At 49.0% G+C, this 20000-nt stretch overlaps 44 non-coding genes and 1 pseudogene across 44 annotated transcripts in view; 23 read left to right on the top strand and 22 right to left on the bottom strand.

Moving 5' to 3' along the window:
• Positions 1-81, top strand: part of LOC142393289 (5S ribosomal RNA) — a 119-nt gene extending 38 nt beyond the window's left edge. The window contains exon 1 of the ribosomal RNA XR_012771901.1: positions 1-81. This exon is cut by the window's left edge and continues 38 nt beyond it. This is a non-coding gene — a ribosomal RNA (5S ribosomal RNA).
• Positions 82-379: 298 nt separating this feature from the next.
• LOC142392152 (5S ribosomal RNA) lies at positions 380-498 on the bottom strand. Its single transcript, XR_012770819.1, has one exon. It is a non-coding gene; the product is annotated as a 5S ribosomal RNA (ribosomal RNA).
• Positions 499-856: 358 nt separating this feature from the next.
• LOC142393290 (5S ribosomal RNA) lies at positions 857-975 on the top strand. The gene has a single exon (XR_012771902.1). It is a non-coding gene; the product is annotated as a 5S ribosomal RNA (ribosomal RNA).
• A 298-nt stretch (positions 976-1273) lies between these two features.
• On the bottom strand, positions 1274-1392 carry LOC142392153 (5S ribosomal RNA). Its single transcript, XR_012770820.1, has one exon. It is a non-coding gene; the product is annotated as a 5S ribosomal RNA (ribosomal RNA).
• Positions 1393-1750: 358 nt separating this feature from the next.
• On the top strand, positions 1751-1869 carry LOC142392783 (5S ribosomal RNA). The gene has a single exon (XR_012771418.1). It is a non-coding gene; the product is annotated as a 5S ribosomal RNA (ribosomal RNA).
• Positions 1870-2167: 298 nt separating this feature from the next.
• On the bottom strand, positions 2168-2286 carry LOC142392154 (5S ribosomal RNA). The gene has a single exon (XR_012770821.1). It is a non-coding gene; the product is annotated as a 5S ribosomal RNA (ribosomal RNA).
• Positions 2287-2644: 358 nt separating this feature from the next.
• On the top strand, positions 2645-2763 carry LOC142393291 (5S ribosomal RNA). The gene has a single exon (XR_012771903.1). It is a non-coding gene; the product is annotated as a 5S ribosomal RNA (ribosomal RNA).
• A 298-nt stretch (positions 2764-3061) lies between these two features.
• Positions 3062-3180, bottom strand: LOC142393964 (5S ribosomal RNA). Its single transcript, XR_012772369.1, has one exon. It is a non-coding gene; the product is annotated as a 5S ribosomal RNA (ribosomal RNA).
• A 354-nt stretch (positions 3181-3534) lies between these two features.
• On the top strand, positions 3535-3653 carry LOC142393136 (5S ribosomal RNA). Its single transcript, XR_012771755.1, has one exon. It is a non-coding gene; the product is annotated as a 5S ribosomal RNA (ribosomal RNA).
• A 298-nt stretch (positions 3654-3951) lies between these two features.
• On the bottom strand, positions 3952-4070 carry LOC142393965 (5S ribosomal RNA). The gene has a single exon (XR_012772370.1). It is a non-coding gene; the product is annotated as a 5S ribosomal RNA (ribosomal RNA).
• A 358-nt stretch (positions 4071-4428) lies between these two features.
• Positions 4429-4547, top strand: LOC142393292 (5S ribosomal RNA). The gene has a single exon (XR_012771904.1). It is a non-coding gene; the product is annotated as a 5S ribosomal RNA (ribosomal RNA).
• A 298-nt stretch (positions 4548-4845) lies between these two features.
• LOC142393966 (5S ribosomal RNA) lies at positions 4846-4964 on the bottom strand. Its single transcript, XR_012772371.1, has one exon. It is a non-coding gene; the product is annotated as a 5S ribosomal RNA (ribosomal RNA).
• A 358-nt stretch (positions 4965-5322) lies between these two features.
• Positions 5323-5441, top strand: LOC142393348 (5S ribosomal RNA). The gene has a single exon (XR_012771956.1). It is a non-coding gene; the product is annotated as a 5S ribosomal RNA (ribosomal RNA).
• Positions 5442-5739: 298 nt separating this feature from the next.
• Positions 5740-5858, bottom strand: LOC142393234 (5S ribosomal RNA). Its single transcript, XR_012771848.1, has one exon. It is a non-coding gene; the product is annotated as a 5S ribosomal RNA (ribosomal RNA).
• A 358-nt stretch (positions 5859-6216) lies between these two features.
• LOC142393485 (5S ribosomal RNA) lies at positions 6217-6335 on the top strand. Its single transcript, XR_012772085.1, has one exon. It is a non-coding gene; the product is annotated as a 5S ribosomal RNA (ribosomal RNA).
• A 298-nt stretch (positions 6336-6633) lies between these two features.
• Positions 6634-6762, bottom strand: LOC142393475 (5S ribosomal RNA; annotated as a pseudogene).
• Positions 6763-7120: 358 nt separating this feature from the next.
• Positions 7121-7239, top strand: LOC142393254 (5S ribosomal RNA). Its single transcript, XR_012771868.1, has one exon. It is a non-coding gene; the product is annotated as a 5S ribosomal RNA (ribosomal RNA).
• A 298-nt stretch (positions 7240-7537) lies between these two features.
• On the bottom strand, positions 7538-7656 carry LOC142393967 (5S ribosomal RNA). Its single transcript, XR_012772372.1, has one exon. It is a non-coding gene; the product is annotated as a 5S ribosomal RNA (ribosomal RNA).
• A 354-nt stretch (positions 7657-8010) lies between these two features.
• Positions 8011-8129, top strand: LOC142393309 (5S ribosomal RNA). Its single transcript, XR_012771920.1, has one exon. It is a non-coding gene; the product is annotated as a 5S ribosomal RNA (ribosomal RNA).
• A 298-nt stretch (positions 8130-8427) lies between these two features.
• Positions 8428-8546, bottom strand: LOC142393968 (5S ribosomal RNA). Its single transcript, XR_012772373.1, has one exon. It is a non-coding gene; the product is annotated as a 5S ribosomal RNA (ribosomal RNA).
• A 354-nt stretch (positions 8547-8900) lies between these two features.
• On the top strand, positions 8901-9019 carry LOC142392784 (5S ribosomal RNA). Its single transcript, XR_012771419.1, has one exon. It is a non-coding gene; the product is annotated as a 5S ribosomal RNA (ribosomal RNA).
• Positions 9020-9317: 298 nt separating this feature from the next.
• LOC142393969 (5S ribosomal RNA) lies at positions 9318-9436 on the bottom strand. The gene has a single exon (XR_012772374.1). It is a non-coding gene; the product is annotated as a 5S ribosomal RNA (ribosomal RNA).
• A 358-nt stretch (positions 9437-9794) lies between these two features.
• LOC142393487 (5S ribosomal RNA) lies at positions 9795-9913 on the top strand. Its single transcript, XR_012772086.1, has one exon. It is a non-coding gene; the product is annotated as a 5S ribosomal RNA (ribosomal RNA).
• Positions 9914-10211: 298 nt separating this feature from the next.
• LOC142393596 (5S ribosomal RNA) lies at positions 10212-10330 on the bottom strand. Its single transcript, XR_012772147.1, has one exon. It is a non-coding gene; the product is annotated as a 5S ribosomal RNA (ribosomal RNA).
• A 354-nt stretch (positions 10331-10684) lies between these two features.
• On the top strand, positions 10685-10803 carry LOC142393310 (5S ribosomal RNA). Its single transcript, XR_012771921.1, has one exon. It is a non-coding gene; the product is annotated as a 5S ribosomal RNA (ribosomal RNA).
• A 298-nt stretch (positions 10804-11101) lies between these two features.
• LOC142393970 (5S ribosomal RNA) lies at positions 11102-11220 on the bottom strand. The gene has a single exon (XR_012772375.1). It is a non-coding gene; the product is annotated as a 5S ribosomal RNA (ribosomal RNA).
• Positions 11221-11574: 354 nt separating this feature from the next.
• LOC142393379 (5S ribosomal RNA) lies at positions 11575-11693 on the top strand. Its single transcript, XR_012771985.1, has one exon. It is a non-coding gene; the product is annotated as a 5S ribosomal RNA (ribosomal RNA).
• Positions 11694-11991: 298 nt separating this feature from the next.
• On the bottom strand, positions 11992-12110 carry LOC142393971 (5S ribosomal RNA). Its single transcript, XR_012772376.1, has one exon. It is a non-coding gene; the product is annotated as a 5S ribosomal RNA (ribosomal RNA).
• Positions 12111-12464: 354 nt separating this feature from the next.
• LOC142392785 (5S ribosomal RNA) lies at positions 12465-12583 on the top strand. The gene has a single exon (XR_012771420.1). It is a non-coding gene; the product is annotated as a 5S ribosomal RNA (ribosomal RNA).
• A 298-nt stretch (positions 12584-12881) lies between these two features.
• Positions 12882-13000, bottom strand: LOC142393972 (5S ribosomal RNA). The gene has a single exon (XR_012772377.1). It is a non-coding gene; the product is annotated as a 5S ribosomal RNA (ribosomal RNA).
• A 358-nt stretch (positions 13001-13358) lies between these two features.
• Positions 13359-13477, top strand: LOC142393255 (5S ribosomal RNA). The gene has a single exon (XR_012771869.1). It is a non-coding gene; the product is annotated as a 5S ribosomal RNA (ribosomal RNA).
• A 298-nt stretch (positions 13478-13775) lies between these two features.
• Positions 13776-13894, bottom strand: LOC142393973 (5S ribosomal RNA). The gene has a single exon (XR_012772378.1). It is a non-coding gene; the product is annotated as a 5S ribosomal RNA (ribosomal RNA).
• A 358-nt stretch (positions 13895-14252) lies between these two features.
• LOC142392786 (5S ribosomal RNA) lies at positions 14253-14371 on the top strand. Its single transcript, XR_012771421.1, has one exon. It is a non-coding gene; the product is annotated as a 5S ribosomal RNA (ribosomal RNA).
• Positions 14372-14669: 298 nt separating this feature from the next.
• LOC142393976 (5S ribosomal RNA) lies at positions 14670-14788 on the bottom strand. Its single transcript, XR_012772380.1, has one exon. It is a non-coding gene; the product is annotated as a 5S ribosomal RNA (ribosomal RNA).
• A 358-nt stretch (positions 14789-15146) lies between these two features.
• On the top strand, positions 15147-15265 carry LOC142392787 (5S ribosomal RNA). The gene has a single exon (XR_012771422.1). It is a non-coding gene; the product is annotated as a 5S ribosomal RNA (ribosomal RNA).
• A 298-nt stretch (positions 15266-15563) lies between these two features.
• Positions 15564-15682, bottom strand: LOC142393977 (5S ribosomal RNA). The gene has a single exon (XR_012772381.1). It is a non-coding gene; the product is annotated as a 5S ribosomal RNA (ribosomal RNA).
• Positions 15683-16036: 354 nt separating this feature from the next.
• LOC142393312 (5S ribosomal RNA) lies at positions 16037-16155 on the top strand. The gene has a single exon (XR_012771923.1). It is a non-coding gene; the product is annotated as a 5S ribosomal RNA (ribosomal RNA).
• Positions 16156-16453: 298 nt separating this feature from the next.
• LOC142393978 (5S ribosomal RNA) lies at positions 16454-16572 on the bottom strand. The gene has a single exon (XR_012772382.1). It is a non-coding gene; the product is annotated as a 5S ribosomal RNA (ribosomal RNA).
• Positions 16573-16926: 354 nt separating this feature from the next.
• Positions 16927-17045, top strand: LOC142393380 (5S ribosomal RNA). Its single transcript, XR_012771986.1, has one exon. It is a non-coding gene; the product is annotated as a 5S ribosomal RNA (ribosomal RNA).
• A 298-nt stretch (positions 17046-17343) lies between these two features.
• On the bottom strand, positions 17344-17462 carry LOC142393979 (5S ribosomal RNA). Its single transcript, XR_012772383.1, has one exon. It is a non-coding gene; the product is annotated as a 5S ribosomal RNA (ribosomal RNA).
• A 354-nt stretch (positions 17463-17816) lies between these two features.
• On the top strand, positions 17817-17935 carry LOC142392788 (5S ribosomal RNA). Its single transcript, XR_012771423.1, has one exon. It is a non-coding gene; the product is annotated as a 5S ribosomal RNA (ribosomal RNA).
• A 298-nt stretch (positions 17936-18233) lies between these two features.
• On the bottom strand, positions 18234-18352 carry LOC142393980 (5S ribosomal RNA). The gene has a single exon (XR_012772384.1). It is a non-coding gene; the product is annotated as a 5S ribosomal RNA (ribosomal RNA).
• Positions 18353-18710: 358 nt separating this feature from the next.
• Positions 18711-18829, top strand: LOC142392789 (5S ribosomal RNA). Its single transcript, XR_012771424.1, has one exon. It is a non-coding gene; the product is annotated as a 5S ribosomal RNA (ribosomal RNA).
• Positions 18830-19127: 298 nt separating this feature from the next.
• LOC142393981 (5S ribosomal RNA) lies at positions 19128-19246 on the bottom strand. The gene has a single exon (XR_012772385.1). It is a non-coding gene; the product is annotated as a 5S ribosomal RNA (ribosomal RNA).
• A 358-nt stretch (positions 19247-19604) lies between these two features.
• On the top strand, positions 19605-19723 carry LOC142392790 (5S ribosomal RNA). The gene has a single exon (XR_012771425.1). It is a non-coding gene; the product is annotated as a 5S ribosomal RNA (ribosomal RNA).
• Positions 19724-20000: the final 277 nt, after the last annotated feature.

A 20000-nucleotide genomic window follows, 5' to 3' on the forward strand; every position in this document is an offset into this window, starting at 1 on the left:
CAGTTCTCAGAAGCCAAGCAGAGTCGGGCCTGGTTAGTACTTGGATGGGAGACCGCCTGGGAATACCAGGTGCTGTAAGCCTTTTGGCTTCTCCAGGCGCATGCAGTTTGGCTACGTCAAATGCAAAACTAGTCCCTGTTTGACTTTTTGGAACTTGTCCTTTCTGAGGACAAAGTTAAATGTATGAGGATCAAAGCCAACAATGGCCTGGGACATCTCAGCAGATCCAGGATCAGCAACATGGAGACTGAGAGCCAAACAGAAACAGAGGTGTCTGCCAACCAATCAGCAGCAGCCCAAGCTGGTTAACTTCCTGGTGTCTGTGTGGCACACGGTGATGGTCAGATGTTACATGCAGGCCGCAGAGAGAAGAGAAAAAAGCTTACAGCACCTGGTATTCCCAAGCGGTCTCCCATCCAAGTACTAACCAGGCCCGACCCCGCTTGGCTTCCGAGATCGGACGAGATCGGGCGTGTTCAGGGCGGTGTGGCCGTAAGCCACAGTCCCTGTGACAAATATATGTTATATAGGTGCTGGAACCATACGTTTCCCCTATTTTTACCAGAGAGCTGGCTTGAGAGGCCGCTGTTGAGCCTGCACGTTGACTTCCCTGATGTGATTGTTCTCTGCAGCTGAAAATGGGACTCTCAGATAACTTAGTGTCTGTCAAAAGCCTCTGTTCCCTGTGTGTAGTTTTGTGTCCGTTGTCATATAGAGAAACCAGGGAAGCTCAATCCCACGACATGCTCATAAACTGCGTCTTCTCTAAACAGTATAGTTCTATTTTACAAGTCGGAATACAATAACAGATTCTGTTTCAGAATCTATAAAGAGCTGGTTTGTGATCCCATTGCTGGCTTACGGCCACACCACCCTGAACACGCCTGATCTCGTCAGTTCTCAGAAGCCAAGCAGAGTCGGGCCTGGTTAGTACTTGGATGGGAGACCGCCTGGGAATACCAGGTGCTGTAAGCCTTTTGGCTTCTCCAGGCGCATGCAGTTTGGCTACGTCAAATGCAAAACTAGTCCCTGTTTGACTTTTTGGAACTTGTCCTTTCTGAGGACAAAGTTAAATGTATGAGGATCAAAGCCAACAATGGCCTGGGACATCTCAGCAGATCCAGGATCAGCAACATGGAGACTGAGAGCCAAACAGAAACAGAGGTGTGTGCCAACCAATCAGCAGCAGCCCAAGCTGGTTAACTTCCTGGTGTCTGTGTGGCACACGGTGATGGTCAGATGTTACATGCAGGCCGCAGAGAGAAGAGAAAAAAGCTTACAGCACCTGGTATTCCCAAGCGGTCTCCCATCCAAGTACTAACCAGGCCCGACCCCGCTTGGCTTCCGAGATCGGACGAGATCGGGCGTGTTCAGGGCGGTGTGGCCGTAAGCCACAGTCCCTGTGACAAATATATGTTATATAGGTGCTGGAACCATACGTTTCCCCTATTTTTACCAGAGAGCTGGCTTGAGAGGCTGCTGTTGAGCCTGCACGTTGACTTCCCTGATGTGATTGTTCTCTGCAGCTGAAAATGGGACTCTCAGATAACTTAGTGTCTGTCAAGCTCCTCTGTTCCCTGTGTGTAGTTTTGTGTCCGTTGTCATATAGAGAAACCAGGGAAGCTCAATCCCACGACATGCTTATAAACTGCGTCTTCTCTAAACAGTATAGTTCTATTTTACAAGTCGGAATACAATAACAGATTCTGTTTCAGAATCTATAAAGAGCTGTTTTTTGATCCCATTGCTGGCTTACGGCCACACCACCCTGAACACGCCTGATCTCGTCAGATCTCAGAAGCCAAGCAGAGTCGGGCCTGGTTAGTACTTGGATGGGAGACCGCCTGGGAATACCAGGTGCTGTAAGCCTTTTGGCTTCTCCAGGCGCATGCAGTTTGGCTACGTCAAATGCAAAACTAGTCCCTGTTTGACTTTTTGGAACTTGTCCTTTCTGAGGACAAAGTTAAATGTATGAGGATCAAAGCCAACAATGGCCTGGGACATCTCAGCAGATCCAGGATCAGCAACATGGAGACTGAGAGCCAAACAGAAACAGAGGTGTGTGCCAACCAATCAGCAGCAGCCCAAGCTGGTTAACTTCCTGGTGTCTGTGTGGCACACGGTGATGGTCAGATGTTACATGCAGGCCGCAGAGAGAAGAGAAAAAAGCTTACAGCACCTGGTATTCCCAAGCGGTCTCCCATCCAAGTACTAACCAGGCCCGACCCCGCTTGGCTTCCGAGATCGGACGAGATCGGGCGTGTTCAGGGCGGTGTGGCCGTAAGCCACAGTCCCTGTGACAAATATATGTTATATAGGTGCTGGAACCATACGTTTCCCCTATTTTTACCAGAGAGCTGGCTTGAGAGGCCGCTGTTGAGCCTGCACGTTGACTTCCCTGATGTGATTGTTCTCTGCAGCTGAAAATGGGACTCTCAGATAACTTAGTGTCTGTCAAAAGCCTCTGTTCCCTGTGTGTAGTTTTGTGTCCGTTGTCATATAGAGAAACCAGGGAAGCTCAATCCCACGACATGCTCATAAACTGCGTCTTCTCTAAACAGTATAGTTCTATTTTACAAGTCGGAATACAATAACAGATTCTGTTTCAGAATCTATAAAGAGCTGGTTTGTGATCCCATTGCTGGCTTACGGCCACACCACCCTGAACACGCCTGATCTCGTCAGTTCTCAGAAGCCAAGCAGAGTCGGGCCTGGTTAGTACTTGGATGGGAGACCGCCTGGGAATACCAGGTGCTGTAAGCCTTTTGGCTTCTCCAGGCGCATGCATTTTGGCTACGTCAAATGCAAAACTAGTCCCTGTTTGACTTTTTGGAACTTGTCCTTTCTGAGGACAAAGTTAAATGTATGAGGATCAAAGCCAACAATGGCCTGGGACATCTCAGCAGATCCAGGATCAGCAACATGGAGACTGAGAGCCAAACAGAAACAGAGGTGTGTGCCAACCAATCAGCAGCAGCCCAAGCTGGTTAACTTCCTGGTGTCTGTGTGGCACACGGTGATGGTCAGATGTTACATGCAGGCCGCAGAGAGAAGAGAAAAAAGCTTACAGCACCTGGTATTCCCAAGCGGTCTCCCATCCAAGTACTAACCAGGCCCGACCCTGCTTGGCTTCCGAGATCGGACGAGATCGGGCGTGTTCAGGGCGGTGTGGCCGTAAGCCACAGTCCCTGTGACAAATATATGTTATATAGGTGCTGGAACCATACGTTTCCCCTATTTTTACCAGAGAGCTGGCTTGAGAGGCTGCTGTTGAGCCTGCACGTTGACTTCCCTGATGTGATTGTTCTCTGCAGCTGAAAATGGGACTCTCAGATAACTGTCTGTCAAGCTCCTCTGTTCCCTGTGTGTAGTTTTGTGTCCGTTGTCATATAGAGAAACCAGGGAAGCTCAATCCCACGACATGCTCATAAACTGCGTCTTCTCTAAACAGTATAGTTCTATTTTACAAGTCGGAATACAATAACAGATTCTGTTTCAGAATCTATAAAGAGCTGGTTTGTGATCCCATTGCTGGCTTACGGCCACACCACCCTGAACATGCCTGATCTCGTCAGATCTCAGAAGCCAAGCAGAGTCGGGCCTGGTTAGTACTTGGATGGGAGACCGCCTGGGAATACCAGGTGCTGTAAGCCTTTTGGCTTCTCCAGGCGCATGCAGTTTGGCTACGTCAAATGCAAAACTAGTCCCTGTTTGACTTTTTGGAACTTGTCCTTTCTGAGGACAAAGTTAAATGTATGAGGATCAAAGCCAACAATGGCCTGGGACATCTCAGCAGATCCAGGATCAGCAACATGGAGACTGAGAGCCAAACAGAAACAGAGGTGTGTGCCAACCAATCAGCAGCAGCCCAAGCTGGTTAACTTCCTGGTGTCTGTGTGGCACACGGTGATGGTCAGATGTTACATGCAGGCCGCAGAGAGAAGAGAAAAAAGCTTACAGCACCTGGTATTCCCAAGCGGTCTCCCATCCAAGTACTAACCAGGCCCGACCCTGCTTGGCTTCCGAGATCGGACGAGATCGGGCGTGTTCAGGGCGGTGTGGCCGTAAGCCACAGTCCCTGTGACAAATATATGTTATATAGGTGCTGGAACCATACGTTTCCCCTATTTTTACCAGAGAGCTGGCTTGAGAGGCTGCTGTTGAGCCTGCACGTTGACTTCCCTGATGTGATTGTTCTCTGCAGCTGAAAATGGGACTCTCAGATAACTTAGTGTCTGTCAAGCTCCTCTGTTCCCTGTGTGTAGTTTTGTGTCCGTTGTCATATAGAGAAACCAGGGAAGCTCAATCCCACAACATGCTCATAAACTGCGTCTTCTCTAAACAGTATAGTTCTATTTTACAAGTCGGAATACAATAACAGATTCTGTTTCAGAATCTATAAAGAGCTGGTTTGTGATCCCATTGCTGGCTTACGGCCACACCACCCTGAACACGCCTGATCTCGTCAGTTCTCAGAAGCCAAGCAGAGTCGGGCCTGGTTAGTACTTGGATGGGAGACCGCCTGGGAATACCAGGTGCTGTAAGCCTTTTGGCTTCTCCAGGCGCATGCAGTTTGGCTACGTCAAATGCAAAACTAGTCCCTGTTTGACTTTTTGGAACTTGTCCTTTCTGAGGACAAAGTTAAATGTATGAGGATCAAAGCCAACAATGGCCTGGGACATCTCAGCAGATCCAGGATCAGCAACATGGAGACTGAGAGCCAAACAGAAACAGAGGTGTCTGCCAACCAATCAGCAGCAGCCCAAGCTGGTTAACTTCCTGGTGTCTGTGTGGCACACGGTGATGGTCAGATGTTACATGCAGGCCGCAGAGAGAAGAGAAAAAAGCTTACAGCACCTGGTATTCCCAAGCGGTCTCCCATCCAAGTACTAACCAGGCCCGACCCTGCTTGGCTTCCGAGATCGGACGAGATCGGGCGTGTTCAGGGCGGTGTGGCCGTAAGCCACAGTCCCTGTGACAAATATATGTTATATAGGTGCTGGAACCATACGTTTCCCCTATTTTTACCAGAGAGCTGGCTTGAGAGGCCGCTGTTGAGCCTGCACGTTGACTTCCCTGATGTGATTGTTCTCTGCAGCTGAAAATGGGACTCTCAGATAACTTAGTGTCTGTCAAAAGCCTCTGTTCCCTGTGTGTAGTTTTGTGTCCGTTGTCATATAGAGAAACCAGGGAAGCTCAATCCCACGACATGCTCATAAACTGCGTCTTCTCTAAACAGTATAGTTCTATTTTACAAGTCGGAATACAATAACAGATTCTGTTTCAGAATCTATAAAGAGCTGGTTTGTGATCCCATTGCTGGCTTATGGCCACACCACCCTGAACACGCCTGATCTCGTCAGTTCTCAGAAGCCAAGCAGAGTTGGGCCTGGTTAGTACTTGGATGGGAGACCGCCTGGGAATACCAGGTGCTGTAAGCCTTTTGGCTTCTCCAGGCGCATGCAGTTTGGCTACGTCAAATGCAAAACTAGTCCCTGTTTGACTTTTTGGAACTTGTCCTTTCTGAGGACAAAGTTAAATGTATGAGGATCAAAGCCAACAATGGCTTGGGACATCTCAGCAGATCCAGGATCAGCAACATGGAGACTGAGAGCCAAACAGAAACAGAGGTGTCTGCCAACCAATCAGCAGCAGCCCAAGCTGGTTAACTTCCTGGTGTCTGTGTGGCACACGGTGATGGTCAGATGTTACATGCAGGCCGCAGAGAGAAGAGAAAAAAGCTTACAGCACCTGGTATTCCCAAGCGGTCTCCCATCCAAGTACTAACCAGGCCCGACCCCGCTTGGCTTCCGAGATCGGACGAGATTGGGCGTGTTCAGGGCGGTGTGGCCGTAAGCCACAGTCCCTGTGACAAATATATGTTATATAGGTGCTGGAACCATACGTTTCCCCTATTTTTACCAGAGAGCTGGCTTGAGAGGCCGCTGTTGAGCCTGCACGTTGACTTCCCTGATGTGATTGTTCTCTGCAGCTGAAAATGGGACTCTCAGATAACTTAGTGTCTGTCAAAATCCTCTGTTCCCTGTGTGTAGTTTTGTGTCCGTTGTCATATAGAGAAACCAGGGAAGCTCAATCCCACGACATGCTCATAAACTGCGTCTTCTCTAAACAGTATAGTTCTATTTTACAAGTCGGAATACAATAACAGATTCTGTTTCAGAATCTATAAAGAGCTGGTTTGTGATCCCATTGCTGGCTTACGGCCACACCACCCTGAACACGCCTGATCTCGTCAGTTCTCAGAAGCCAAGCAGAGTCGGGCCTGGTTAGTACTTGGATGGGAGACCGCCTGGGAATACCAGGTGCTGTACGCCTTTTGGCTTCTCCAGGCGCATGCAGTTTGGCTACGTCAAATGCAAAAGTAGTCCCTGTTTGACTTTTTGGAACTTGTCCTTTCTGAGGACAAAGTTAAATGTATGAGGATCAAAGCCAACAATGGCCTGGGACATCTCAGCAGATCCAGGATCAGCAACATGGAGACTGAGAGCCAAACAGAAACAGAGGTGTGTGCCAACCAATCAGCAGCAGCCCAAGCTGGTCAACTTCCTGGTGTCTGTGTGGCACACGGTGATGGTCAGATGTTACATGCAGGCCGCAGAGAGAAGAGAAAAAAGCTTACAGCACCTGGTATTCCCAAGCGGTCTCCCATCCAAGTACTAACCAGGCCCGACCCTGCTTGGCTTCCGAGATCGGACGAGATCGGACGAGATCGGGCGTGTTCAGGGCGGTGTGGCCGTAAGCCACAGTCCCTGTGACAAATATATGTTATATAGGTGCTGGAACCATACGTTTCCCCTATTTTTACCAGAGAGCTGGCTTGAGAGGCTGCTGTTGAGCCTGCACGTTGACTTCCCTGATGTGATTGTTCTCTGCAGCTGAAAATGGGACTCTCAGATAACTTAGTGTCTGTCAAGCTCCTCTGTTCCCTGTGTGTAGTTTTGTGTCCGTTGTCATATAGAGAAACCAGGGAAGCTCAATCCCACAACATGCTCATAAACTGCGTCTTCTCTAAACAGTATAGTTCTATTTTACAAGTCGGAATACAATAACAGATTCTGTTTCAGAATCTATAAAGAGCTGGTTTGTGATCCCATTGCTGGCTTACGGCCACACCACCCTGAACACGTCTGATCTCGTCAGATCTCAGAAGCCAAGCAGAGTCGGGCCTGGTTAGTACTTGGATGGGAGACCGCCTGGGAATACCAGGTGCTGTAAGCCTTTTGGCTTCTCCAGGCGCATGCAGTTTGGCTACGTCAAATGCAAAACTAGTCCCTGTTTGACTTTTTGGAACTTGTCCTTTCTGAGGACAAAGTTAAATGTATGAGGATCAAAGCCAACAATGGCCTGGGACATCTCAGCAGATCCAGGATCAGCAACATGGAGACTGAGAGCCAAACAGAAACAGAGGTGTGTGCCAACCAATCAGCAGCAGCCCAAGCTGGTTAACTTCCTGGTGTCTGTGTGGCACACGGTGATGGTCAGATGTTACATGCAGGCCGCAGAGAGAAGAGAAAAAAGCTTACAGCACCTGGTATTCCCAAGCGGTCTCCCATCCAAGTACTAACCAGGCCCGACCCTGCTTGGCTTCCGAGATCGGACGAGATCGGGCGTGTTCAGGGCGGTGTGGCCGTAAGCCACAGTCCCTGTGACAAATATATGTTATATAGTTGCTGGAACCATACGTTTCCCCTATTTTTACCAGAGAGCTGGCTTGAGAGGCCGCTGTTGAGCCTGCACGTTGACTTCCCTGATGTGATAGTTCTCTGCAGCTGAAAATGGGACTCTCAGATAACTGTCTGTCAAGCTCCTCTGTTCCCTGTGTGTAGTTTTGTGTCCGTTGTCATATAGAGAAACCAGGGAAGCTCAATCCCACGACATGCTCATAAACTGCGTCTTCTCTAAACAGTATAGTTCTATTTTACAAGTCGGAATACAATAACAGATTCTGTTTCAGAATCTATAAAGAGCTGGTTTGTGATCCCATTGCTGGCTTACGGCCACACCACCCTGAACACGCCTGATCTCGTCAGATCTCAGAAGCCAAGCAGAGTCGGGCCTGGTTAGTACTTGGATGGGAGACCGCCTGGGAATACCAGGTGCTATAAGCCTTTTGGCTTCTCCAGGCGCATGCAGTTTGGCTACGTCAAATGCAAAACTAGTCCCTGTTTGACTTTTTGGAACTTGTCCTTTCTGAGGACAAAGTTAAATGTATGAGGATCAAAGCCAACAATGGCCTGGGACATCTCAGCAGATCCAGGATCAGCAACATGGAGACTGAGAGCCAAACAGAAACAGAGGTGTGTGCCAACCAATCAGCAGCAGCCCAAGCTGGTTAACTTCCTGGTGTCTGTGTGGCACACGGTGATGGTCAGATGTTACATGCAGGCCGCAGAGAGAAGAGAAAAAAGCTTACAGCACCTGGTATTCCCAAGCGGTCTCCCATCCAAGTACTAACCAGGCCCGACCCTGCTTGGCTTCCGAGATCGGACGAGATCGGGCGTGTTCAGGGCGGTGTGGCCGTAAGCCACAGTCCCTGTGACAAATATATGTTATATAGGTGCTGGAACCATACGTTTCCCCTATTTTTACCAGAGAGCTGGCTTGAGAGGCCGCTGTTGAGCCTGCACGTTGACTTCCCTGATGTGATTGTTCTCTGCAGCTGAAAATGGGACTCTCAGATAACTGTCTGTCAAGCTCCTCTGTTCCCTGTGTGTAGTTTTGTGTCCGTTGTCATATAGAGAAACCAGGGAAGCTCAATCCCACAACATGCTCATAAACTGCGTCTTCTCTAAACAGTATAGTTCTATTTTACAAGTCGGAATACAATAACAGATTCTGTTTCAGAATCTATAAAGAGCTGGTTTGTGATCCCATTGCTGGCTTACGGCCACACCACCCTGAACACGCCTGATCTCGTCAGATCTCAGAAGCCAAGCAGAGTCGGGCCTGGTTAGTACTTGGATGGGAGACCGCCTGGGAATACCAGGTGCTGTAAGCCTTTTGGCTTCTCCAGGCGCATGCAGTTTGGCTACGTCAAATGCAAAACTAGTCCCTGTTTGACTTTTTGGAACTTGTCCTTTCTGAGGACAAAGTTAAATGTATGAGGATCAAAGCCAACAATGGCCTGGGACATCTCAGCAGATCCAGGATCAGCAACATGGAGACTGAGAGCCAAACAGAAACAGAGGTGTGTGCCAACCAATCAGCAGCAGCCCAAGCTGGTTAACTTCCTGGTGTCTGTGTGGCACACGGTGATGGTCAGATGTTACATGCAGGCCGCAGAGAGAAGAGAAAAAAGCTTACAGCACCTGGTATTCCCAAGCGGTCTCCCATCCAAGTACTAACCAGGCCCGACCCTGCTTGGCTTCCGAGATCGGACGAGATCGGGCGTGTTCAGGGCGGTGTGGCCGTAAGCCACAGTCCCTGTGACAAATATATGTTATATAGTTGCTGGAACCATACGTTTCCCCTATTTTTACCAGAGAGCTGGCTTGAGAGGCCGCTGTTGAGCCTGCACGTTGACTTCCCTGATGTGATTGTTCTCTGCAGCTGAAAATGGGACTCTCAGATAACTTAGTGTCTGTCAAAAGCCTCTGTTCCCTGTGTGTAGTTTTGTGTCCGTTGTCATATAGAGAAACCAGGGAAGCTCAATCCCACGACATGCTCATAAACTGCGTCTTCTCTAAACAGTATAGTTCTATTTTACAAGTCGGAATACAATAACAGATTCTGTTTCAGAATCTATAAAGAGCTGGTTTGTGATCCCATTGCTGGCTTACGGCCACACCACCCTGAACACGCCTGATCTCGTCAGTTCTCAGAAGCCAAGCAGAGTCGGGCCTGGTTAGTACTTGGATGGGAGACCGCCTGGGAATACCAGGTGCTGTACGCCTTTTGGCTTCTCCAGGCGCATGCAGTTTGGCTACGTCAAATGCAAAACTAGTCCCTGTTTGACTTTTTGGAACTTGTCCTTTCTGAGGACAAAGTTAAATGTATGAGGATCAAAGCCAACAATGGCCTGGGACATCTCAGCAGATCCAGGATCAGCAACATGGAGACTGAGAGCCAAACAGAAACAGAGGTGTGTGCCAACCAATCAGCAGCAGCCCAAGCTGGTCAACTTCCTGGTGTCTGTGTGGCACACGGTGATGGTCAGATGTTACATGCAGGCCGCAGAGAGAAGAGAAAAAAGCTTACAGCACCTGGTATTCCCAAGCGGTCTCCCATCCAAGTACTAACCAGGCCCTACCCTGCTTGGCTTCCGAGATCGGACGAGATCGGGCGTGTTCAGGGCGGTGTGGCCGTAAGCCACAGTCCCTGTGACAAATATATGTTATATAGGTGCTGGAACCATACGTTTCCCCTATTTTTACCAGAGAGCTGGCTTGAGAGGCCGCTGTTGAGCCTGCACGTTGACTTCCCTGATGTGATTGTTCTCTGCAGCTGAAAATGGGACTCTCAGATAACTGTCTGTCAAGCTCCTCTGTTCCCTGTGTGTAGTTTTGTGTCCGTTGTCATATAGAGAAACCAGGGAAGCTCAATCCCACGACATGCTCATAAACTGCGTCTTCTCTAAACAGTATAGTTCTATTTTACAAGTCGGAATACAATAACAGATTCTGTTTCAGAATCTATAAAGAGCTGGTTTGTGATCCCATTGCTGGCTTACGGCCACACCACCCTGAACACGCCTGATCTCGTCAGATCTCAGAAGCCAAGCAGAGTCGGGCCTGGTTAGTACTTGGATGGGAGACCGCCTGGGAATACCAGGTGCTATAAGCCTTTTGGCTTCTCCAGGCGCATGCAGTTTGGCTACGTCAAATGCAAAACTAGTCCCTGTTTGACTTTTTGGAACTTGTCCTTTCTGAGGACAAAGTTAAATGTATGAGGATCAAAGCCAACAATGGCCTGGGACATCTCAGCAGATCCAGGATCAGCAACATGGAGACTGAGAGCCAAACAGAAACAGAGGTGTGTGCCAACCAATCAGCAGCAGCCCAAGCTGGTTAACTTCCTGGTGTCTGTGTGGCACACGGTGATGGTCAGATGTTACATGCAGGCCGCAGAGAGAAGAGAAAAAAGCTTACAGCACCTGGTATTCCCAAGCGGTCTCCCATCCAAGTACTAACCAGGCCCGACCCTGCTTGGCTTCCGAGATCGGACGAGATCGGGCGTGTTCAGGGCGGTGTGGCCGTAAGCCACAGTCCCTGTGACAAATATATGTTATATAGGTGCTGGAACCATACGTTTCCCCTATTTTTACCAGAGAGCTGGCTTGAGAGGCTGCTGTTGAGCCTGCACGTTGACTTCCCTGATGTGATTGTTCTCTGCAGCTGAAAATGGGACTCTCAGATAACTGTCTGTCAAGCTCCTCTGTTCCCTGTGTGTAGTTTTGTGTCCGTTGTCATATAGAGAAACCAGGGAAGCTCAATCCCACAACATGCTCATAAACTGCGTCTTCTCTAAACAGTATAGTTCTATTTTACAAGTCGGAATACAATAACAGATTCTGTTTCAGAATCTATAAAGAGCTGTTTTGTGATCCCATTGCTGGCTTACGGCCACACCACCCTGAACACGCCTGATCTCGGCAGATCTCAGAAGCCAAGCAGAGTCGGGCCTGGTTAGTACTTGGATGGGAGACCGCCTGGGAATACCAGGTGCTGTAAGCCTTTTGGCTTCTCCAGGCGCATGCAGTTTGGCTACGTCAAATGCAAAACTAGTCCCTGTTTGACTTTTTGGAACTTGTCCTTTCTGAGGACAAAGTTAAATGTATGAGGATCAAAGCCAACAATGGCCTGGGACATCTCAGCAGATCCAGGATCAGCAACATGGAGACTGAGAGCCAAACAGAAACAGAGGTGTGTGCCAACCAATCAGCAGCAGCCCAAGCTGGTTAACTTCCTGGTGTCTGTGTGGCACACGGTGATGGTCAGATGTTACATGCAGGCCGCAGAGAGAAGAGAAAAAAGCTTACAGCACCTGGTATTCCCAAGCGGTCTCCCATCCAAGTACTAACCAGGCCCGACCCTGCTTGGCTTCCGAGATCGGACGAGATCGGGCGTGTTCAGGGCGGTGTGGCCGTAAGCCACAGTCCCTGTGACAAATATATGTTATATAGGTGCTGGAACCATACGTTTCCCCTATTTTTACCAGAGAGCTGGCTTGAGAGGCCGCTGTTGAGCCTGCACGTTGACTTCCCTGATGTGATTGTTCTCTGCAGCTGAAAATGGGACTCTCAGATAACTGTCTGTCAAGCTCCTCTGTTCCCTGTGTGTAGTTTTGTGTCCGTTGTCATATAGAGAAACCAGGGAAGCTCAATCCCACGACATGCTCATAAACTGCGTCTTCTCTAAACAGTATAGTTCTATTTTACAAGTCGGAATACAATAACAGATTCTGTTTCAGAATCTATAAAGAGCTGTTTTGTGATCCCATTGCTGGCTTACGGCCACACCACCCTGAACACGCCTGATCTCGTCAGATCTCAGAAGCCAAGCAGAGTCGGGCCTGGTTAGTACTTGGATGGGAGACCGCCTGGGAATACCAGGTGCTGTAAGCCTTTTGGCTTCTCCAGGCGCATGCAGTTTGGCTACGTCAAATGCAAAACTAGTCCCTGTTTGACTTCTTGGAACTTGTCCTTTCTGAGGACAAAGTTAAATGTATGAGGATCAAAGCCAACAATGGCCTGGGACATCTCAGCAGATCCAGGATCAGCAACATGGAGACTGAGAGCCAAACAGAAACAGAGGTGTCTGCCAACCAATCAGCAGCAGCCCAAGCTGGTTAACTTCCTGGTGTCTGTGTGGCACACGGTGATGGTCAGATGTTACATGCAGGCCGCAGAGAGAAGAGAAAAAAGCTTACAGCACCTGGTATTCCCAAGCGGTCTCCCATCCAAGTACTAACCAGGCCCGACCCTGCTTGGCTTCCGAGATCGGACGAGATCGGGCGTGTTCAGGGCGGTGTGGCCGTAAGCCACAGTCCCTGTGACAAATATATGTTATATAGGTGCTGGAACCATACGTTTCCCCTATTTTTACCAGAAAGCTGGCTTGAGAGGCTGCTGTTGAGCCTGCACGTTGACTTCCCTGATGTGATTGTTCTCTGCAGCTGAAAATGGGACTCTCAGATAACTTAGTGTCTGTCAAGCTCCTCTGTTCCCTGTGTGTAGTTTTGTGTCCGTTGTCATATAGAGAAACCAGGGAAGCTCAATCCCACAACATGCTCATAAACTGCGTCTTCTCTAAACAGTATAGTTCTATTTTACAAGTCGGAATACAATAACAGATTCTGTTTCAGAATCTATAAAGAGCTGGTTTGTGATCCCATTGCTGGCTTACGGCCACACCACCCTGAACACGTCTGATCTCGTCAGATCTCAGAAGCCAAGCAGAGTCGGGCCTGGTTAGTACTTGGATGGGAGACCGCCTGGGAATACCAGGTGCTGTAAGCCTTTTGGCTTCTCCAGGCGCATGCAGTTTGGCTACGTCAAATGCAAAAGTAGTCCCTGTTTGACTTTTTGGAACTTGTCCTTTCTGAGGACAAATTTAAATGTATGAGGATCAAAGCCAACAATGGCCTGGGACATCTCAGCAGATCCAGGATCAGCAACATGGAGACTGAGAGCCAAACAGAAACAGAGGTGTGTGCCAACCAATCAGCAGCAGCCCAAGCTGGTTAACTTCCTGGTGTCTGTGTGGCACACGGTGATGGTCAGATGTTACATGCAGGCCGCAGAGAGAAGAGAAAAAAGCTTACAGCACCTGGTATTCCCAAGCGGTCTCCCATCCAAGTACTAACCAGGCCCGACCCTGCTTGGCTTCCGAGATCGGACGAGATCGGGCGTGTTCAGGGCGGTGTGGCCGTAAGCCACAGTCCCTGTGACAAATATATGTTATATAGGTGCTGGAACCATACGTTTCCCCTATTTTTACCAGAGAGCTGGCTTGAGAGGCTGCTGTTGAGCCTGCACGTTGACTTCCCTGATGTGATTGTTCTCTGCAGCTGAAAATGGGACTCTCAGATAACTTAGTGTCTGTCAAGCTCCTCTGTTCCCTGTGTGTAGTTTTGTGTCCGTTGTCATATAGAGAAACCAGGGAAGCTCAATCCCACAACATGCTCATAAACTGCGTCTTCTCTAAACAGTATAGTTCTATTTTACAAGTCGGAATACAATAACAGATTCTGTTTCAGAATCTATAAAGAGCTGTTTTGTGATCCCATTGCTGGCTTACGGCCACACCACCCTGAACACGCCTGATCTCGTCAGATCTCAGAAGCCAAGCAGAGTCGGGCCTGGTTAGTACTTGGATGGGAGACCGCCTGGGAATACCAGGTGCTGTAAGCCTTTTGGCTTCTCCAGGCGCATGCAGTTTGGCTACGTCAAATGCAAAACTAGTCCCTGTTTGACTTTTTGGAACTTGTCCTTTCTGAGGACAAAGTTAAATGTATGAGGATCAAAGCCAACAATGGCCTGGGACATCTCAGCAGATCCAGGATCAGCAACATGGAGACTGAGAGCCAAACAGAAACAGAGGTGTGTGCCAACCAATCAGCAGCAGCCCAAGCTGGTTAACTTCCTGGTGTCTGTGTGGCACACGGTGATGGTCAGATGTTACATGCAGGCCGCAGAGAGAAGAGAAAAAAGCTTACAGCACCTGGTATTCCCAAGCGGTCTCCCATCCAAGTACTAACCAGGCCCGACCCTGCTTGGCTTCCGAGATCGGACGAGATCGGGCGTGTTCAGGGCGGTGTGGCCGTAAGCCACAGTCCCTGTGACAAATATATGTTATATAGGTGCTGGAACCATACGTTTCCCCTATTTTTACCAGAGAGCTGGCTTGAGAGGCTGCTGTTGAGCCTGCACGTTGACTTCCCTGATGTGATTGTTCTCTGCAGCTGAAAATGGGACTCTCAGATAACTTAGTGTCTGTCAAGCTCCTCTGTTCCCTGTGTGTAGTTTTGTGTCCGTTGTCATATAGAGAAACCAGGGAAGCTCAATCCCACAACATGCTCATAAACTGCGTCTTCTCTAAACAGTATAGTTCTATTTTACAAGTCGGAATACAATAACAGATTCTGTTTCAGAATCTATAAAGAGCTGTTTTGTGATCCCATTGCTGGCTTACGGCCACACCACCCTGAACACGCCTGATCTCGTCAGATCTCAGAAGCCAAGCAGAGTCGGGCCTGGTTAGTACTTGGATGGGAGACCGCCTGGGAATACCAGGTGCTGTAAGCCTTTTGGCTTCTCCAGGCGCATGCAGTTTGGCTACGTCAAATGCAAAAGTAGTCCCTGTTTGACTTTTTGGAACTTGTCCTTTCTGAGGACAAAGTTAAATGTATGAGGATCAAAGCCAACAATGGCCTGGGACATCTCAGCAGATCCAGGATCAGCAACATGGAGACTGAGAGCCAAACAGAAACAGAGGTGTGTGCCAACCAATCAGCAGCAGCCCAAGCTGGTTAACTTCCTGGTGTCTGTGTGGCACACGGTGATGGTCAGATGTTACATGCAGGCCGCAGAGAGAAGAGAAAAAAGCTTACAGCACCTGGTATTCCCAAGCGGTCTCCCATCCAAGTACTAACCAGGCCCGACCCTGCTTGGCTTCCGAGATCGGACGAGATCGGGCGTGTTCAGGGCGGTGTGGCCGTAAGCCACAGTCCCTGTGACAAATATATGTTATATAGGTGCTGGAACCATACGTTTCCCCTATTTTTACCAGAGAGCTGGCTTGAGAGGCCGCTGTTGAGCCTGCACGTTGACTTCCCTGATGTGATTGTTCTCTGCAGCTGAAAATGGGACTCTCAGATAACTGTCTGTCAAGCTCCTCTGTTCCCTGTGTGTAGTTTTGTGTCCGTTGTCATATAGAGAAACCAGGGAAGCTCAATCCCACGACATGCTCATAAACTGCGTCTTCTCTAAACAGTATAGTTCTATTTTACAAGTCGGAATACAATAACAGATTCTGTTTCAGAATCTATAAAGAGCTGGTTTGTGATCCCATTGCTGGCTTACGGCCACACCACCCTGAACACGCCTGATCTCGTCAGATCTCAGAAGCCAAGCAGAGTCGGGCCTGGTTAGTACTTGGATGGGAGACCGCCTGGGAATACCAGGTGCTATAAGCCTTTTGGCTTCTCCAGGCGCATGCAGTTTGGCTACGTCAAATGCAAAACTAGTCCCTGTTTGACTTTTTGGAACTTGTCCTTTCTGAGGACAAAGTTAAATGTATGAGGATCAAAGCCAACAATGGCCTGGGACATCTCAGCAGATCCAGGATCAGCAACATGGAGACTGAGAGCCAAACAGAAACAGAGGTGTGTGCCAACCAATCAGCAGCAGCCCAAGCTGGTTAACTTCCTGGTGTCTGTGTGGCACACGGTGATGGTCAGATGTTACATGCAGGCCGCAGAGAGAAGAGAAAAAAGCTTACAGCACCTGGTATTCCCAAGCGGTCTCCCATCCAAGTACTAACCAGGCCCGACCCTGCTTGGCTTCCGAGATCGGACGAGATCGGGCGTGTTCAGGGCGGTGTGGCCGTAAGCCACAGTCCCTGTGACAAATATATGTTATATAGGTGCTGGAACCATACGTTTCCCCTATTTTTACCAGAGAGCTGGCTTGAGAGGCTGCTGTTGAGCCTGCACGTTGACTTCCCTGATGTGATTGTTCTCTGCAGCTGAAAATGGGACTCTCAGATAACTGTCTGTCAAGCTCCTCTGTTCCCTGTGTGTAGTTTTGTGTCCGTTGTCATATAGAGAAACCAGGGAAGCTCAATCCCACAACATGCTCATAAACTGCGTCTTCTCTAAACAGTATAGTTCTATTTTACAAGTCGGAATACAATAACAGATTCTGTTTCAGAATCTATAAAGAGCTGTTTTGTGATCCCATTGCTGGCTTACGGCCACACCACCCTGAACACGCCTGATCTCGGCAGATCTCAGAAGCCAAGCAGAGTCGGGCCTGGTTAGTACTTGGATGGGAGACCGCCTGGGAATACCAGGTGCTGTAAGCCTTTTGGCTTCTCCAGGCGCATGCAGTTTGGCTACGTCAAATGCAAAACTAGTCCCTGTTTGACTTTTTGGAACTTGTCCTTTCTGAGGACAAAGTTAAATGTATGAGGATCAAAGCCAACAATGGCCTGGGACATCTCAGCAGATCCAGGATCAGCAACATGGAGACTGAGAGCCAAACAGAAACAGAGGTGTGTGCCAACCAATCAGCAGCAGCCCAAGCTGGTTAACTTCCTGGTGTCTGTGTGGCACACGGTGATGGTCAGATGTTACATGCAGGCCGCAGAGAGAAGAGAAAAAAGCTTACAGCACCTGGTATTCCCAAGCGGTCTCCCATCCAAGTACTAACCAGGCCCGACCCTGCTTGGCTTCCGAGATCGGACGAGATCGGGCGTGTTCAGGGCGGTGTGGCCGTAAGCCACAGTCCCTGTGACAAATATATGTTATATAGGTGCTGGAACCATACGTTTCCCCTATTTTTACCAGAGAGCTGGCTTGAGAGGCCGCTGTTGAGCCTGCACGTTGACTTCCCTGATGTGATTGTTCTCTGCAGCTGAAAATGGGACTCTCAGATAACTGTCTGTCAAGCTCCTCTGTTCCCTGTGTGTAGTTTTGTGTCCGTTGTCATATAGAGAAACCAGGGAAGCTCAATCCCACGACATGCTCATAAACTGCGTCTTCTCTAAACAGTATAGTTCTATTTTACAAGTCGGAATACAATAACAGATTCTGTTTCAGAATCTATAAAGAGCTGTTTTGTGATCCCATTGCTGGCTTACGGCCACACCACCCTGAACACGCCTGATCTCGTCAGATCTCAGAAGCCAAGCAGAGTCGGGCCTGGTTAGTACTTGGATGGGAGACCGCCTGGGAATACCAGGTGCTGTAAGCCTTTTGGCTTCTCCAGGCGCATGCAGTTTGGCTACGTCAAATGCAAAACTAGTCCCTGTTTGACTTCTTGGAACTTGTCCTTTCTGAGGACAAAGTTAAATGTATGAGGATCAAAGCCAACAATGGCCTGGGACATCTCAGCAGATCCAGGATCAGCAACATGGAGACTGAGAGCCAAACAGAAACAGAGGTGTCTGCCAACCAATCAGCAGCAGCCCAAGCTGGTTAACTTCCTGGTGTCTGTGTGGCACACGGTGATGGTCAGATGTTACATGCAGGCCGCAGAGAGAAGAGAAAAAAGCTTACAGCACCTGGTATTCCCAAGCGGTCTCCCATCCAAGTACTAACCAGGCCCGACCCTGCTTGGCTTCCGAGATCGGACGAGATCGGGCGTGTTCAGGGCGGTGTGGCCGTAAGCCACAGTCACTGTGACAAATATATGTTATATAGGTGCTGGAACCATACGTTTCCCCTATTTTTACCAGAGAGCTGGCTTGAGAGGCTGCTGTTGAGCCTGCACGTTGACTTCCCTGATGTGATTGTTCTCTGCAGCTGAAAATGGGACTCTCAGATAACTTAGTGTCTGTCAAGCTCCTCTGTTCCCTGTGTGTAGTTTTGTGTCCGTTGTCATATAGAGAAACCAGGGAAGCTCAATCCCACAACATGCTCATAAACTGCGTCTTCTCTAAACAGTATAGTTCTATTTTACAAGTCGGAATACAATAACAGATTCTGTTTCAGAATCTATAAAGAGCTGGTTTGTGATCCCATTGCTGGCTTACGGCCACACCACCCTGAACACGCCTGATCTCGTCAGATCTCAGAAGCCAAGCAGAGTCGGGCCTGGTTAGTACTTGGATGGGAGACCGCCTGGGAATACCAGGTGCTGTAAGCCTTTTGGCTTCTCCAGGCGCATGCAGTTTGGCTACGTCAAATGCAAAACTAGTCCCTGTTTGACTTCTTGGAACTTGTCCTTTCTGAGGACAAAGTTAAATGTATGAGGATCAAAGCCAACAATGGCCTGGGACATCTCAGCAGATCCAGGATCAGCAACATGGAGACTGAGAGCCAAACAGAAACAGAGGTGTCTGCCAACCAATCAGCAGCAGCCCAAGCTGGTTAACTTCCTGGTGTCTGTGTGGCACACGGTGATGGTCAGATGTTACATGCAGGCCGCAGAGAGAAGAGAAAAAAGCTTACAGCACCTGGTATTCCCAAGCGGTCTCCCATCCAAGTACTAACCAGGCCCGACCCTGCTTGGCTTCCGAGATCGGACGAGATCGGGCGTGTTCAGGGCGGTGTGGCCGTAAGCCACAGTCACTGTGACAAATATATGTTATATAGGTGCTGGAACCATACGTTTCCCCTATTTTTACCAGAGAGCTGGCTTGAGAGGCTGCTGTTGAGCCTGCACGTTGACTTCCCTGATGTGATTGTTCTCTGCAGCTGAAAATGGGACTCTCAGATAACTTAGTGTCTGTCAAGCTCCTCTGTTCCCTGTGTGTAGTTTTGTGTCCGTTGTCATATAGAGAAACCAGGGAAGCTCAATCCCACAACATGCTCATAAACTGCGTCTTCTCTAAACAGTATAGTTCTATTTTACAAGTCGGAATACAATAACAGATTCTGTTTCAGAATCTATAAAGAGCTGGTTTGTGATCCCATTGCTGGCTTACGGCCACACCACCCTGAACACGCCTGATCTCGTCAGATCTCAGAAGCCAAGCAGAGTCGGGCCTGGTTAGTACTTGGATGGGAGACCGCCTGGGAATACCAGGTGCTGTAAGCCTTTTGGCTTCTCCAGGCGCATGCAGTTTGGCTACGTCAAATGCAAAAGTAGTCCCTGTTTGACTTTTTGGAACTTGTCCTTTCTGAGGACAAAGTTAAATGTATGAGGATCAAAGCCAACAATGGCCTGGGACATCTCAGCAGATCCAGGATCAGCAACATGGAGACTGAGAGCCAAACAGAAACAGAGGTGTGTGCCAACCAATCAGCAGCAGCCCAAGCTGGTTAACTTCCTGGTGTCTGTGTGGCACACGGTGATGGTCAGATGTTACATGCAG

Source organism: Odontesthes bonariensis, chromosome 11 (genome assembly GCF_027942865.1).
Source record: "Odontesthes bonariensis isolate fOdoBon6 chromosome 11, fOdoBon6.hap1, whole genome shotgun sequence".
NCBI lineage: Eukaryota > Metazoa > Chordata > Actinopteri > Atheriniformes > Atherinopsidae > Odontesthes > Odontesthes bonariensis.